We start from the raw sequence: 18,440 nt of genomic DNA, 5'->3' as shown, positions 1-18,440 counted from the left end.
CTTCTTGAAGTTCTTCTTACCCTTGCCCTTCTTGAACTTAGTGGTTTTATTCACCATCAACACTTGATGTTCTTTTCTGATCTCCACCTCCGCTGATTTCAGCATTGAATATACCTCAGGAATGGTCTTTTCCATCCCTTGCATATTGAAGTTCATCACAAAGCTCTTGTAGCTTGGTGCAACCGACTGAAGGATTCTGTCAATGACCGCGTCATCCGGGAGATTAACTCCTAGCTGAGACAAGCGGTTGTGCAACCCAGACATTCTGAGTATGTGCTCACTAACAGAACTATTCTCCTCCATTTTACAGCTGAAGAACTTGTCGGAGACTTCATATCTCTCGACCCGGGCATGAGCTTGGAAAACCATTTTCAGCTCCTCGAACATCTCATATGCTCCATGTTTCTCAAAACGCTTTTGGAGACCCGGTTCTAAGCTGTAAAGCATGCCGCACTGAACGAGGGAGTAATCATCAGCACGTGATTGCCAAGCGTTCATAATGTCTTGGTTCTCTGGGATTGGTGCTTCACCTAGCGGTGCTTCTAAGACATAATCTTTCTTGGCAGCTATGAGGATGATCCTCAGGTTCCGGACCCAGTCCATATAGTTACTGCCATCATCTTTCAGCTTGGTTTTCTCTAGGAACGCGTTGAAGTTGAGGACAACGTGGGCCATTTGATCTACAAGACCTATTGTAAAGATTTAGACTAAGTTCATGATAATTAGGTTCATATAATCAAATTATTTAATGAACTCCCACTCAGATAGACATCCCTCTAGTCATCTAAGTGAAACATGATCCGAGTTAACTAGGCCGTGTCCGATCATCACGTGAGACGGACTAGTCAAGATCGGTGAACATCTCCATGTTGATCGTATCTTCTATACGACTCATGCTCGACCTTTCGGTCCTCCGTCTTCGGAGGCCATGTCTGTACATGCTAGGCTCGTCAAGTCAACCTAAGTGTATTGCGTGTGTTCCGAGGCCATGTCTGTACATGCTAGGCTCGTCAACACCCGTTGTATGCGAACGTTAGAATCTATCGCACCCGATCATCACGTGGTGCTTCGAAACAACGAACCTTCGCAACGGTGCACAGGTAGGGGGAACACTTTCTTGAAATTATCATAAGGGATCATCTTACTTACTACCGTCGTTCTAAGCAAATAAGATGCAAAAACATGATAAACATCACATGCAATCAAATAGTGACATGATATGGCCAATATCATTTTGCTCCTTTGATCTCCATCTTCGGGGCACCATGATCATCTTCGTCATCGGCATGACACCATGATCTCCATCATCATGATCTCCATCATTGTGTCTTCATGAAGTTGTCACGCCAACGATTACTTCTACTTCTATGGCTAACGCGTTTAGCAACAAAGTAAAGTAATTTACATGGCGTTTATTCAATGACACGCAGGTCATACAAAATAATAAAGACAGCTCCTATGGCTCCTGCCGGTTGTCATACTCATCGACATGCAAGTCATGATTCCTATTACAAGAATATGATCAATCTCATACATCACATATATCATTCATCACATCTTCCGGCCATATCACATCACATAGCACTTGCTGCAAAAACAAGTTAGACGTCCTCTAATTGTTGTTGCAAGTTTTTACGTGGCTTGTATAGGTTTCTAGCAAGAACGTTTCTTACCAACGTAAAACCACAACGTGATTTGCCAATTTCTATTTACCCTTCATAAGGACCCTTTTCATCGAAACCGTTCCGACTAAAGTACGAGAGATAGACACCCGCTAGCCACCTTATGCAACTAGTGCAAGTCAGTCGGTGGAACCTGTCTCACGTAAGCGTACGTGTAAGGTCGGTCCGGGCCGCTTCATCCCACAATACCGCCGAAACAAGATAAGACTAGTAGCGGCAAGAAGAATTGGCAACATCTACGCCCACAACTGCTTTGTGTTCTACTCGTGCATAGTAACTACGCATAGGCCTGGCTCATGATGCCACTTTTGAGGATCGTAGCAGAATTTTAAAATTTTCCTACGCTCACCAAGATCCATCTATGGAGTATACTAGCAACGAGGGGAAAGGAGTGCATCTACATACCCTTGTAGATCGCGTGCGGAAGCGTTCCAATGAACGTGGTTGATGGAGTCGTACTCGCCGTGATTCAAATCACCGATGACCGAGTACCGAACGGACGGCACCTCCGCGTTCAACACACGTACGGTGCAGCGACATCTCCTCCTTCTTGATCCAGCATGGGGGAAGGAGAGGTTGATGGAGATCCAGCAGCGCGACGGCGTGGTGGTGGATGTAGCGGGATCTCGGCAGGGCTTCGCCGAGCTTCTGCGAGAGGGAGAGGTGTAGCAGGGGAGGAGGGAGGCGCCCAAGGCTGTGGTGTTGCTGCCCTCCCTCCCCCCCCTTTATATAGGCCCCCTGGGAGGGGGCGCCGGCCAAGACCCATCTAGATGGGGGGGCGCCGGCCAAGGGGGGTAACTTACCCCCCAAGTCAAGTGGGGCGCCCCCCCACCCAAGGGTTCCCAACCCTAGGCGCAGGGGGAGGCCCATGGGGGGCGCCCCAGCCCACTAAGGGCTGGTTCCCTTCCCACTTCAGCCCATGGGCCCCTCCGGGACAGGTGGCCCCACCCGGTGGACCCCCGGGACCCTTCCGGTGGTCCCGGTACAATACCGATAACCCCCGAAACTTTCCCGGTGGCCGAAACTGGACTTCCTATATATAATTCTTCACCTCCGGACCATTCCGGAACTCCTCGTGACGTCCAGGATCTCATTCGGGACTCCGAACAACTTTCGGGTTTCCGCATACTCATCTACAACCCTAGCGTCACCGAACCTTAAGTGTGTAGACCCTACGGGTTCGGGAGACATGCAGACATGACCGAGACGCCTCTCCGGTCAATAACCAACAGCGGGATCTGGATACCCATGTTGGCTCCCACATGTTCCATGATGATCTCATCGGATGAACCACGATGTCGAGGATTCAATCAATCCCGTATACAATTCCCTTTGTCAATCGGTATGTTACTTGCCCGAGATTCGATCATCGGTATCCCAATACCTTGTTCAATCTCGTTACCGGCAAGTCTCTTTACTCGTACCGCAATGCATGATCCCGTGACTAACTCCTTAGTAACATTGAGCTCATTATGATGATGCATTACCGAGTGGGCCCAGAGATACCTCTCCGTCATACGGAGTGACAAATCCCAGTCTCGATCCGTGCCAACCCAACAGACACTTTCGGAGATAGCCGTAGTATACCTTTATAGTCACCCAGTTATGTTGTGACGTTTGGCACACCCAAAGTACTCCTACGGTATCCGGGAGTTGCACGATCTCATGGTCTAAGGAATAGATACTTGACATTGGACAAGCTCTAGCAAACGAAACTACACGATCTTTTATGCTATGCTTAGGATTGGGTCTTGTCCATCACATCATTCTCCTAATGATGTGATCCCGTTATCAATGACATCCAATGTCCATAGTCAGGAAACCATGACTATCTGTTGATCAACGAGCTAGTCAACTAGAGGCTTACTAGGGACACGTTGTGGTCTATGTATTCACACATGTATTACGATTTCCGGATAACACAATTATAGCATGAACAATAGACAATTACCATGAACAAAGAAATATAATAATAACCATTTATTATTGCCTCTAGGGCATATTTCCAACACCCATCTACGGTGCGGCCAAGGGGGAAAGGAGAGGGGGGCGCCACTAGGGTGGGCCTTAAGGCCCATGCATCTGGACCTAGGGTTTGCCCCCTCCCACTCTCCCTGCGCCTTGGGCCTTGGTGGGGGGGCGCACCAGCCCACCTGGAGCTGGTCCCCTCCCACACTTGGCCGACGCAGCCTTCTGGGGCTGGTGGCCCCACCTGGTGGACCCCCGGGACCCTCCCGGTTGTCCCGGTACATTACCGATAGCACCCGAAACCTTTCCGGTGACCAAAACAGGACTTCCCATGTATAAATCTTTACCTCCGGACCATTCCGGAACTCCTCGTGACGTCCGGGATCTCATCCAAGACTCCGAACAACATTCGGTAACCACTTATATCTATTCCCTATAACCCTAGCGTCATCGAACCTTAAGCGTGTAGACCCTACGGGTTCGGGAACCATGCAGACATGACCGAGACGTTCTCCGGTCAATAACCAATAGCGGGATCTGGATACCCATGTTGGCTCCCGCATATTCCACGATGATCTCATCGGATGAACCACGATGTCGGGGATTCAATCAATCCCGTATGCAATTCCCTTTGTCTAGCGGTATGTTACTTGCCCGAGATTCGATCGTCGGTATCCCGATACCTTGTTCAATCTCGTTACCGGCAAGTCTCGTTACTCGTTCCGTAACTCACATCATCCCGTGATCAACTCCTTGGTCACATTGTGCACATTATGATGATGTCCTACCGAGTGGGCCCAGAGATACCTCTCCGTTTACACGGAGTGACAAATCCCAGTCTCGATTCGTGCCAACCCAACAGACACTTTCGGAGATACCTGTAGTGCACCTTTATAGCCACCCAGTTACGTTGTGACGTTTGGTACACCCAAAGCACTCCTACGGTATCCGGGAGTTGCACAATCTCATGGTCTAAGGAAATGATACTTGACATTAGAAAAGCTCTGAGCAAACGAACTACACGATCTTGTGCTAGGCTTAGGATTGGGTCTTGTCCATCACATCATTCTCCTAATGATGTGATCCTGTTATCAACGACATCCAATGTCCATGGTCAGGAAACCGTAACCATCTATTGATCAACGAGCTAGTCAACTAGAGGCTTACTAGGGACATGGTGTTGTCTATGTATCCACACATGTATCTGAGTTTCCTATCAATACAATTCTAGCATGGATAATAAACGATTATCATGAACAAGGAAATATAATAATAACCAATTTATTATTGCCTCTAGGGCATATTTCCAACAGTCTCCCACTTGCACTAGAGTCAATAATCTAGTTCACATCACCATGTGATTAACACTCACAGGTCACATCACCATGTGACCAACATCCAAAGAGTTTACTAGAGTCAACAATCTAGTTCACATCACTATGTGATTAACACTCAATGAGTTCTGGTTTGATCATGTTATGCTTGTGAGAGAGGTTATTAGTCAACGGGTCTGAACCTTTCAGATCCGTGTGTGCTTTACGAATATCTATGTCATCTTGTGGATGCTACCACGCGCTACTTGGAGCCATTTCAAATAACTGCTCTACTATACGAATCTTGTTTACTACTCAAAGTTATACGGATTAGTGTCAAAGTTCGCATCGACGTAACCCTTTACGACGAACCCCTTTTCACCTCCATAATCGAGAAAATTCCTTAGTCCACTAGATACTAAGGATAAGTTCGACCGATGTCATGTGATCCATCACCGGATCACCATTGTACCCCTTGACCAACTCATGGCAAGGCACACTTCATGTGCGGTACACAGCATAGCATACTGTAGAGCCTACGTCTAAAGCATAGGGGACGACCTTCGTCCTTTCTCTCTCTTCTGCTGTGGTCAGGTCTTGAGTCTTACTCAATACTCACACCTTGTAACACAGCCCAGAACTCCTTCTTTGCTGATCTATTTTGAACTCTTTCAAAATCATGTCAAGGTGTGCGTTCTTTGAAAGTATCATCAGGCATCTTGATCTATCTCTATAGATCTTGATGCCCAATATGTAAGCAGCTTTATCCAGGTCTTCCTTTGAAAAAACTCCTTTCAAACAACCCTTTATGCTTTCCAGAAATTTTACATCATTTCGGATCAACAATATGTCATTCACATATACTTATCAGAAATGTTGTAGCGCTCCCACTCACTTTATTATAAATACAAGTTTCTAACAAACTTTGTATAAACCCAAAAACTTTGATCACTCCATCAAAGCGTATATTCTGACTCCGAGATGCTTGCTCTAGTCCATGGAAGGATCGCTGGAGCTAGCATACCTTTTAGCATCCTTAGGATTGACAAAACCTTTCTGATTGTATCACATACAACCTTTCCTTACGAAAACTGGTAAGGAAACTTGTTTTGACATCCATCTGCCAGATTTCATAAATGCAGCTAATGCTAACATGATTCCGACGGACTTAAGCATCGCTACGGATGAGAAAATCTCATCGTAGTCAACTCCTTGAACTTGTGAAAATACTCTTTGCCACAAGTCGAGCTTCATAGATGGTAACATTACCGTCCACGTCCGTCTTCTTCTTAAAGGTCCATTTATCTCAATGGCTTGCCGATCATCGAGCAAGTTCACCAAAGTCCATGCTTTGCTCTGATACATGGATCCTATCTCGGATTTCATGGGTTCTAACCATTTGTCGGAATATGGGCCCACCATCGCTTCTCCATAGCTCGTAGGTTCATTGTTGTCCAGCAACATGACTTCCAAGACAGGATCACGCATTACTCTGAAGTAGTACGCATCCTTGTCGTCCTACGAGGTTTGGTAGTGACTTGATCCGAAGTTTCATGATCACTATCATAAGCTTCCACTTCAATTGGTGTAGGTGCCACAGGAATAACTTCCTGTGCCCTGCTACACACTAGTTGAAGTGACGGTTCAATAACCTTATCAAGTCTCCACCATCCTCCCACTCAATTCTTTCGAGAGAAACTTTTCCTCGAGAAAGGACTCGTTTGTAGAAGCAATTATGTTTGCTACCAGATCTGAAATAGGAGGTATACCCAACTGTTTTGGTATTCTATGAAGATGCATTTATCCGCTTTGGGTTCGAGCTTATTAGCCTGAAACTTTTTCACATAAGCGTTGCAGCCCCAAACTTTTAAGAAACGACAGCTTAGGTTTCTCTAAACCATAGTTCATACGGTGTCGTCTTAACGGAATTGCGTGGTGCCCTATTTAAAGTGAATGCGGTTGTCTCTAATGCCTAACCCATGAACGACAGTGGTAATTCGAGAAGAGACATCATGGTATGCACCATATCCAATAGGGTGCAGTTATGATGTTTGGACACACCATCACATTAGAGTGTTCCAGGCGGTATTAGTCGTGAAACAATTTCCACAATTTCTTAATTGTGTGCCAAACTCGTAACTCAGATATTCATCTCTATGATCATATCACAGACATTTTTATCCTCTTGTCACGACGATCTTCAACTTCACTCTGAAATTACTTGAACCTTTCAATAATTCAGACTTGTGTTTTATCAAGTAAATATACTCAGCATCTACTCAAATCATCTGTGAAGTAAGAACATAACGATATCCACTGCATGCCTCAGCACTCATTGGACTGCACACATCAAAATGTATTACTTCCAACAAGTTGCTCTCTTGTTCCATCTTACTGAAAACGAGGCCTTTCAGTCATCTTGCCCATGTGGTATGATTTGCATGTCTCAAGTGAGTCCAAACGATCCATCTGCATGGAGTTTCTTCATGCATATATACCAATGGACATGGTTCGCATGTCTCAATCTTTTCAAAAACGAGTGAGTCCAAAGATCCATCTACATGGAGCTTCTTCATGCGTTCTATACCAATATGACTCAAATGGCAGTGCCACAAGTATGTAGTACTATCATTACTATTTTATATCTTTTGGCACGAACATGTGTATCACTGCGATCGAGATTCATTTTAGGTGCAAGACCATTGAAGGTATTATTCCAATAAACAGAGTAACCATTATTCTCCTTAAATGAATAACCGTATTGCGATAAACATAATCCAATCATGCTCAACGCAAACACCAAATCTCGATGGTAGAGGGAGCATGCGATGCTTGATCACATCAACCTTGGAAACACTTCCAACACATATCGTCATCTCACCTTTAGCTAGTCTCCGTTTATTCAGCAGCTTTTATTTCGAGTTACTAACACTTAGCAACCGAACCGGTATCTAATACCCTGGTGCTGCTCGGAGTACTAGTAAAGTACACATTCATATAATGTATATCCAATATACTTCTGTCGACCTTGCCTGCCTTCTCATCTACCAAGTATCTAGGGTAGTTCCGCTTCAGTGACCGCTCCCCTCATTACAGAAGCACTTAGTCTCGGGTTTGGGTTCAACCTTGGGATTCTTCACTAGACCAGCAAATGATTTGCTGTTTCATGAAGTATCCCTTTTGCCCTTGCCCTTCTAGAAACTAGTGGTTTTACTAACCATCAAAAATTGATGCTCCTATTTGATTTCTACTTTCGCGGTGTCAAACATCGCGAATAGCTCAAGGATCATCATATCTATCCCTGATATGTTATAGTTCATCACGAAGCTCTAATAGCTTGGTGGCAGTGACTATGGAGAACCATCACTATCTCATCTGGAAGATTACCTCCCACTAGATTCAAGCGATTGCAGTACTCAGACAATCTGAGCACATGCTCAACGATTGAGCTTTTCTCCCTTAGTTTGCAGGCTTAAGAAACTTGTCAGCGGTCTCATACCTCTTCACGTGGGCACTAGTCTGAAATCCCAATTTCAGTCTTCGGAACATCTCATATGTTCTACGACGTTTCAAAAAACGTCTTTGGTGCCACAATTCTAAACCGTTAGCATTACGCACTGAACTATCACGTAGTCATCAAAACGTGTATGTCAGATGTCTCGCAACATCTACAGACGACGCTGAGGTTCAGCACACCGAGCGGTGCATTAAGGACATAAGCCTTCTATGCAGCAATGAGGACAATCCTCAGTTTACGGACCCAGTCCGCATAATTGCTACTACCAACTTTCAACTAAATTTTCTCTAGGAACATATCTTAAATAGTAGAGCTAAAGCGTAAGCTATGACATAATTTGCAAAGACCTTTTGACTATGTTCATGATAATTAAGTTCATCTGATTAATGAACTCCCACTCAGATAGACATCCCTCTAGTCATCTAAGTGATACATGATCCGAGTCAAACTAGGCCGTGTCCGATCACCACGTGAGGCGGACTAGTCATCATCGGTGAACATCTCCATGTTGATCGTATCTGCTATAAGACTCATGTTCGACCTTTCGGTCTCTTGTGTTCCGAGGCCATGTCTGTACATGCTAGGCTCGTCAAGTCAACCTAAGTGTTTTGCATGTGTTCCGAGGCCATGTCTGTACATGCTAGGCTCGTCAACACCCGTTGTATTCGAACGTTAGAATCTATCACACCCGATCATCACGTGGTGCTTCGAAACAACGAACCTTCGCAACGGTGCACAGTTAGGGGGAACACGTCTCTTCAAATTTTAGTGAGGGATCATCTTATTTATGCTACCGTCGTTCTAAGAAAATAAGATGTAAACATGATAAACATCACATGCAAATCATAAAGTGACGTGATATGGCCAATATCATCTTGCGCCTTTGATCTCCATCTTCGAGGCGCGGTATGATCACCTTCGTCACCGGCATGACACCATGATCTCCATCATCATGATCTCCATCATTGTGTCTTCATGAAGTTGTCTCGCCAACTATTACTTCTACTACTATGGCTAACGGTTAGCAATAAAGTAAAGTAATTACATGGCGTTATCATTGACACGCAGGTCATACAATAAATTAAGACAACTCCTATGGCTCCTGCCGGTTGTCATACTCATCGACATGCAAGTCGTGATTCCTATTACAAGAACATGATCAATCTCATACATCACATATATCATTCATCACATCCTTTTGGCCATATCACATCACATAGCATACCCTGCAAAAACAAGTTAGACGTCCTCTAATTGTTGTTGCATGTTTTACGTGGCTGCTATGGGTTTCTAGCAAGAACGTTTCTTACCTACGCAAAAACCACAACGTGATATGCCAATTTCTATTTACCCTTCATAAGGACCCTTTTCATCGAATCCGATCCGACTAAAGTGGGAGAGACAGACACCCGCTAGCCACCTTATGCAACTAGTGCATGTCAGTTGGTGGAACCTGTCTCACGTAAGTGTACGTGTAAGGTCGGTCCGGGCCGCTTCATCCCACGATGCCGCCGAATCAAGATAAGACTAGTAACGGCAAGTAAATTGACAAAATCGACGCCCACAACTACTTTGTGTTCTACTCGTGCATAGAAACTACGCATAGATCTAGCTCATGATGCCACTGTTGGGGAACGTAGCAGAAATTCAAAATTTTCTACGCATCACCAAGATCAATCTATGGAGTAATCTAGCAACGAGGGGAAGGGGAGTGCATCTACATACCATTGTAGATCGCGATGCGGAAGCGTTGCAAGAACGCGGATGAAGGAGTCGTACTCGTAGCGATTCAGATCGCGGTTGATTCCGATCTAAGTGCCGAACCACGGCGCCTCCGCGTTCAACACACGTGCAGCCCGGTGACGTCTCCCATGACTTGATCCAGCAAGGAGAGAGGGAGAGGTTGGGGAAGACTCCGTCCAGCAGCAGCACGACAGCGTGGTGGTGATGGAGGAGCGTGGCAATCCTGCAGGGCTTCGCCAAGCACCGCGGGAGAGGAGGAGGGAGAGGGGTAGGGCTGCGCCAAAAGAGAGACGTTCTCGTGTGTTTGGCAGCCCCAAAACCTCAAGTATATATAGGGGAGGGGGAGGGGCTGCGCCCCCATCTAGGGTTCCCTCCCCAAGGGGTGGCGGCAGCCCCCAAACCCATCTAGGGTGCGGCCAAGGGGGAAAGGAGAGGGGGGCGCCACTAGGGTGGGCCTTAAGGCCCATCTGGACCTAGGGTTTGCCCCCTCCCACTCTCCCTGCGCCTTGGGCCTTGGTGGGGGGGCGCACCAGCCCACCTGGAGCTGGTCCCCTCCCACACATGGCCCACGCAGCCTTCTGGGGCTGGTGGCCCCACCTGGTGGACCCCCGGGACCCTCCCGGTGGTCCCGGTACATTACCGATAGCACCCGAAACCTTTCCGGTGACCAAAACAGGACTTCCCATATATCAATCTTTACCTCCGGACCATTCCGGAATTCCTCGTGACGTCCGGGATCTCATCCGGGACTCCGAACAACATTCGGTAACCACGTATATCTATTCCCTATAACCCTAGCGTCATCGAACCTTAAGTGTGTAGACCCTACGGGTTCGGGAACCATGCAGACATGACCGAGACGTTCTCCGGTCAATAACCAATAGCGGGATCTGGATACCCATGTTGGCTCCCGCATATTCCGCGATGATCTCATCGGATGAACCACGATGTCGGGGATTCAATCAATCCCGTATACAATTCCCTTTGTCTAGCGGTATGTTACTTGCCCGAGATTCGATCGTCGGTATCCCGATACCTTGTTCAATCTCGTTACTGGCAAGTCTCTTTACTCGTTCCGTAACTCACATCATCCCGTGATCAACTCCTTGGTCACATTGTGCACATTATGATGATGTCCTACCGAGTGGGCCCAGAGATACCTCTTCGTTTACACGGAGTGACAAATCCCAGTCTCGATTCGTGCCAACCCAACAGACACTTTCGGAGATACCTGTAGTGCATCTTTATAGCCACCCAGTTACGTTGTGACGTTTGGTACACCCAAAGCACTCCTACGGTATCCGGGAGTTGCACAATCTCATGGTCTAAGGAAATGATACTTGACATTAGAAAAGCTCTGAGCAAACGAACTACACGATCTTGTGCTAGGCTTAGGATTGGGTCTTGTCCATCACATCATTCTCCTAATGATGTGATCCCGTTATCAACGACATCCAATGTCCATGGTCAGGAAACCGTAACCATCTATTGATCAACGAGCTAGTCAACGAGAGGCTTACTAGGGACATGGTGTTGTCTATGTATCCACACATGTATCTGAGTTTCCTATCAATACAATTCTAGCATGGATAATAAACGATTATCATGAACAAGGAAATATAATAATAACCAATTTATTATTGCCTCTAGGGCATATTTCCAACAGTAGACCCACAGTACGGAATGACAACAGTGGATCTGAAAAATCTTGGGTACACTGACGAACCGTTCGTCCTAGCCAATGATGTGGCACAGGTTATCTATGTGAAGGACATGTCTACCAAACCGAGAAAAAGAAAAGATAAGGAAGCGAATACATCATACGATGAGCCAAAGCGCCACATAGTTCTTTCAGGAAAAAGGGACATCGTGGGAGTGGAGGGAAAGACAGACATGTCTGAAGATTATGAAAAGTTTCATGAAATTCCTCCCTTCAAAGTCAAGGCTGACCCAAGCATCCTGATAAACGATGAAGATTATCCATGGTTACGGCGCAATAAGCAAATGACACAAGCGAAGAAAAAGTGAAGACTTTCTCCCGCAACTATTATGATGATACCATGCCAACTTTGTAACAGACGAGTATGATACCATTGTCCGTTTTGTACACGAAGTGCATCCAGTTTTTGCCGTAACCCTCTCAACTTTCTTGCACATGCTATGTGGATGAAATGATGATACCATGCCAACTTTCAACCTTTTCAGTGTTCATTTGAAATTCTTTTCAATTTCAGGGTCTTATAGCTCAAAATAATCAATAAATGCATGAAAAATAACAAATGAAGTCAGAAAGGGTTGAAAATTGATGATGTGGCTTTGAATGGTGCATTTTGAACACACAAAAAGTCAGGAGTTCAAATAAGTTTATAAAATGAAATCCCTTTGTAACAGACGAGTTTCCGTATGAAATCCTGATACTTCGAAAGAGATTGTCCATTTTGTACACGAAGTGCATCCAGTTTTTGCCGTAACCCTCTCAACTTTCTTGCACATGCTATGTGGATGAAATGATGATACCATGCCAACTTTCAACCTTTTCAGAGTTCATTTGAAATGCTTTTCAATTTTAGGGTCTTATAGCTCAAAATAATCAGTAAATGCATGAAAAATAACAAATAAAATAAATAAGTAATTAGAAACAAAATAATATAAACTTTAATAAAATATATAAGTAGAAACAAAATAAAATAAACTTTAATAACATAAATAAAATTTATGAAACTAAAATTATCAAAGTATTTTCTGTTCAAAACATTATAAGCAACCTCTAGTATTATTGAAACTAAAATTATATAAAATTGATGCAACTAAAATTATCGAAGTATTTTCTATTCAAAATCATTGAAAGCAAAAAAAATTCATAAAGAACTTTTTTTTGTTAGAAACTTTAATAGCAAAAAGAATTATCATAAAGTAAAATAAATAAGTAATTAGAAACAAAATAAAATAAAATAAATAAGTTTTTTGTTGTAAGTAGAAACAAAACAAAATAAATAAAGAAAAAAAGAAAACAAAAAAACAGGCAAAAAATAAAAAAAAAATATGCCTCCTACTGGGCCACCACGGCCTGAATACGACTAGAAACCCATCGATGGGCCAGGATTCAGGCCCGCAGAAGGCCCAGTAGGCCCATCAGGCATAGCAGTGACAATTAGGCCCATAAGCCTGCAATGGAGAGGAGCTCGAGAGGGGTGCGGCAGTGGGGCTTTCGACGCGGGCGCAGCAGCACAAGGCCTTTGGTCCCGGTTGGTGGCACCAACCGATACTAAAGGGGTGCATTGGTACCGGTTCGTGGCACTAACCGGTACCAATGCCCCCCCCCTTAGTCCCGGTTGGTGCCACCAACCGGGACCAAAGGCCGCCGCTTCCCGCCCTTTGGGCTGCTGAAAAGAGGCATTTGGTCCCGGTTGGTGACACCAACCGGGACTAAAGGTGGCATTGGTACCGGTTTGTGCCACCAACCGGTACCAATGGGTTTGCTATATAAGCCAGCACTTGTGAAAATTTCGTCAGTTCTTCGATCCCTCCGACTACGCCGCCAGGCTGCCCGAGCTCGTCGTGCCTCTGTCGCGCCCCCGACCACGCCGCCGTCACCCCTGCCCCCCGACCACGCCGCGCGCCCTCGCCGTGCCTCTGCCGCGCCCCCGACCCGCCCCGCCGTCGCCCGCGCCCGTCGTCGCCATCGCCGCGCCCTCACCGTCGTCGCGCCCTCGCCCGACGTCGTCGCCGCGCGCCGTCCCTGCCCCGACGCGCGCCGCCCCTGCCCCGACGCCGTCTCCGCGGCACTCCCCGCGCCCCTGCTTGCCCCGACGCCGCCCGCCGCTCCTCCCTCTGGGAGCACCGCGCCTCTGCCGGGCCCGCCGCCGTGCTATTTTTTTACATGTTTTTAGATTTTCATATATGTATGTATGTATTTTTTAGATATATATGTATTTTTTTATGTGTGTTCATGTATGTATGTATGTATTTTTTTACATGTTTTTTGTATGTATGTATGTATTTTTTCAATTGTAATGATGTTTTAAAAATACACATATGCGAAATTTAGATTTTTAGAAAAGTTTTATCTATATATCTTCTCTGATTTAGTACATTTTAGGTTAGTTTCATTTTTAGAAAAGTTTTATATATTTAGGAAGAAGGAATAGAAGGAAGAAGAAGGAAGAAGAAAAAGTTTTATATATGCAAAAGTTACATTTTTAGAAAAGTTTTATATATCTAGCTAGGAAAGGAAGAAGAAGAAAAAGAATGAGAGGAAAAAGGAAAATAAGAAGAAGAAGAAGAAAGGAGAAGAAGAGGAGAGGAAGAAGATGAGAAATAAATAAGAAGAAGAAAAAAGAAGAAAAAGAAGAGGAGAAGAAGAAAGGAATAGAGGAGAAGAAGAGAAAATAGAATGTTCTATTTTATCTTCTTCTCCTCTATTCCTTTCTTCTTCTCCTCTTTTATTTCTTCTTTTTTTTCTTCAATCTTCTCCTCTATTAATATCTTCTTCTCCTCTTTTTATTTCTTCTTCGTCTTCTTATTTTTTATCGGATATGTCGTTGTCGATATACCCTGTGTCCCGATAACTTCAACACGAGGGGGGGTTCGACCTACCCCCTCCCCGATAACATTATTTTCCCATGTATGTATGTCGTCGTTGTCGATATAACCCCCTCCCGGATAACTTCGACCGTGATAAGTTATACCACGGGAGCACCCCCCGGCCCTCCCGATCGACCAAAACTCTCGAGGACACCCAAACCCTGGAAAAAACGATGTCGGTCTCCTACCCCCTCCCATCGCGCCCCTACCCTTGAAGCGTTGCCGAGGCCACCCCAAACCCGGAATAAGCTAGGTCTACGTTTGCACTAATATATCCACTTGTTGTCATGTTTGTGTAATAATTGCCATGTTGTAATATTTGCAGAAACAATGGAGCACGGACGAGACGAGGAAGCAGAAGAGGTGTTGGGGGACATAATCTTAGCCGGAGGTGATGTCTTGTCGTATCTTAACGACAATGATGGTCTGGAAGAACAGGGTGAAGAAGCAGGCTACGGTGATCGAAGAGTGGAGGAGGAAAGACATGATTATGATGGCTCCGGTGACCCAATGCTGGTGCAAGAAGGAGCCCGTGGTGACGGCTCCGGTGACCACCGAACAGAGTCCGGCCAGGTAAATATATTAGTTAAGCCTGTGCTGACTAGCTAATTGATGCATTCATTGTTTTGGTATGTACACATATTAATTAACTCTCGTCTTTCTTCTTTTTTCTAGCCCTCCGGATCGAGCACAACTTCGGTAAAGAGACGAGGCCCGAAGAGAAAGTTGCGCTCGGATGAAAGGTTTGAGATCACAGCAATCGCGCGCGACGGCCAACCGATTGAACCCATCTGGACAAAGGAAGCATTTGCTGCTCAGCGCAGGGTTCTTGTTAGGGACAAGATCCCGATCAGCATCCACCAATGGTATAAGCCTAAGAAGGAAGACCCTGAGGTGTCTTATGTCAATGATATGCAGAAAGGTGATGTTTGGACTGAGCTGAAGGCAAATTTCACCCTACCGCCAGAGGGGGATCCGGAGAAGCCAGTTAAAGAGCAATTAATCAAGTCTCATGCTCTTAAGAAGATGGCAGACCTATTCAGGAGGTGGAAGAATGAGCTGAAAACGTTTGTCGACAAAGAAGAGACACCAGAATTCATCGGCAAATATGAGAAGATCAGAGATCACTGGCCCGCATTTGTGGCCCACAAGACATCGGAAAAGAGTAAGAAGGTGTCAGCGACAAACAAGAAAAATGCTGCGAAGAAGAAGCTTCACCATCGCAAGGGGTCAGGTGGCTACCTCAAAGCCCGGCCTAAGTGGGCCAAGGCTGAGAATGATCTGCTTGATAAAGGGATCGAACCAGAGACAATGAGCTGTCCAGACCGTTGCCGGACTTGGTTCTTCGGGGCTGGCGGAACCTTGGACCCTGTATCAGGGAAGTGCGTTTGGACGGACGAGCAAATGATAATACCAGTCAAGAGGCTTCACCACTATATCGATGCAGCGCAGCAAGGGACGTTCGTTCCAAACAGAGAGAACGACGAGCTCACAATGGCCCACGGGAATCCTGAGCACCCTGGACGGACACGAGGCACGCCAGGCTCCGTTCCGTGGAAGGCTGGTTTTCCTGACGCATGCGGTTACAAATGCCAGGAGAGGAGGAAAAAAGTGGAGCAGACCCAAATTTAGAAGCTGCACGAAAGGGTTCAAGCGCTGGAGGAACGAGACGTAGCTCACAGCAAGCGACCTGCCGAAACTACCCCCGAAGCTACCCGACCATCTCAGCGGAGAAGCAGCGTGGCTTCCACCGAGCTGCTTCAGCCGGAGCATGTCTTGACGGCTCCTGCTAGCTACCCCGTGGATGCTATCACGCAGTCTCAACATTGCCACCTTATGACGCAATGGCAGAACTTCAAAGTCAAGGCGGCTGTCGGCTCTGTTCGACCTCCTGAACCCGGCGCAACTTTTCACTATCGTCCGATTCCAGAAGGATATGCTAGGGTGACGGTGGACAAAATAACGGAGGGATTTGAGGACCTCCAGCTTGACCACCCTACCGGTGAAGGGGAGACTCGGCTGGGTTCTGCTCTGAAGACTCCATGCCTATGGCGGAAGGAGCTCATCAACCTTCCGAACTGGACGCCTCCGCCTCCTCCTCCGGCGAGTGATCAGGGCACTCCGCCTCCTCCTCCGCCTCCTCCTCTGGCGAGTGATCAGGGCACTCAGCCTCCTTCTCCGGCGCGTGGCGGCACTCCGCCTCCTCCTCCGCCTCCTCCTGCGGCGAGTGATCAGGGCACTCAGCCTCCTTCTCCGGCATGTGGCGGCACTCCGCCTCCTTCTCCGCCTGCGCCGGCGCGCCCGAGCAGCCAGCCTCCTCCTTCTCCGCCTCGTCAGCAAGGGCGGAAGAGACCCGCCGCCGCTCCGGCTGCTCCGGCGCGTCGTAGTTCTTCTCCTCCGCCTCATAAGCAAGGAAATAAGACAGCCGCAGCCGCTCCGTCTGCTCTGCCGGCGTCTAGCAGTACAGCCAGAGGCGGGAGGCAATACAGATTCGGTCCTTCTCTGAAGACTCCAGAGAAGTTACCATACGAGAGGACCGAGGAGGAAACCACGAAGATCGTGCGAGCCGAAGTGACGAACTTCTTTGAAGGGGTGAAAGCAAAGAAACATCCACCTCCGGAGGAGAAGGTAGATCCGGTGAAAGCAAAGCGCACTCTGGCTGCCCTGACAAAACCACCAAAGTCTCCGCCGAAAGGCAACTATGAGCGCATTATTGCAAAGGCATTTGTTGAAGCGGAGCGGTCAGGAAGTACTGTCAGTTATCAAAGGTTAAAAGAACGACGAGCTGGGAAAAATTGCCCAGCTCGGCGAACAAGCGAACCTATCGTGCCCCCCGCTCAAGGTGTCTAGCGACATCGTCGCTAATGATCCGAGGATGGTGCCCGGTTATAGCAATCTTGGAGATTACCTACCCGACGATGTACATTATGATTTCTTGGAGGTGGACGAACACAAATACCATTACGGGAAGCCTCTCATCAAAGATGAAAGATCTCTAACAACGATGATGCGAAGATTACATGATTGGTACATGAAAACCTGTAGAGAGTCTGGGGGGAGGAATACTTTGACGCTGAGAGTTAAAGAGGAGCATGACCTCGTTGGAATTGAATTGTTGAATGTTCCATTTGAGGAGTTCTTCCAGTTTTTCAATCAAAAGGCCCTCGATAAATCAGCGATCACTTGCTACCGTCTGTAAGTAGTAGTACTTCTATCATAAGTCTCTCTATATAGGTCAGCTCTTTCATTGCATGTATTTATAATTATCCTCACTATATTATGCAGATTGAAGATCGCCGAAATGAAGAAAAGACAAATCGGTGATATTGGATTCATTAACACAAATCTCATAGATGCAACTGAGGTTAAATATCATGCCGAAAATACCGAGGCCAACTTGCTACGATCGTTGGTAATAAATGAAAACAAAGATATAATACTCTTTCCTTACAACTTCAAGTGAGTGTTACTGTCTTGTGCATATTCGGTTTCCCTTATTAGTCCAGGTTATAGTAATGTAATTGATGACTTATGCATGCATGCGCAGCTTCCACTATATTCTCCTAGAGATTAAGCTTGAGCAGGGACTAGTAACCGTCTTAGACTCGAGATGAAAAGAACCCCACGACTATG

The sequence above is a fragment of the Aegilops tauschii genome, chromosome 2 (genome assembly GCF_002575655.3).
Source record: "Aegilops tauschii subsp. strangulata cultivar AL8/78 chromosome 2, Aet v6.0, whole genome shotgun sequence".
Classification (NCBI taxonomy): domain Eukaryota; kingdom Viridiplantae; phylum Streptophyta; class Magnoliopsida; order Poales; family Poaceae; genus Aegilops; species Aegilops tauschii.
This window is presented reverse-complemented; position numbering follows the sequence as displayed.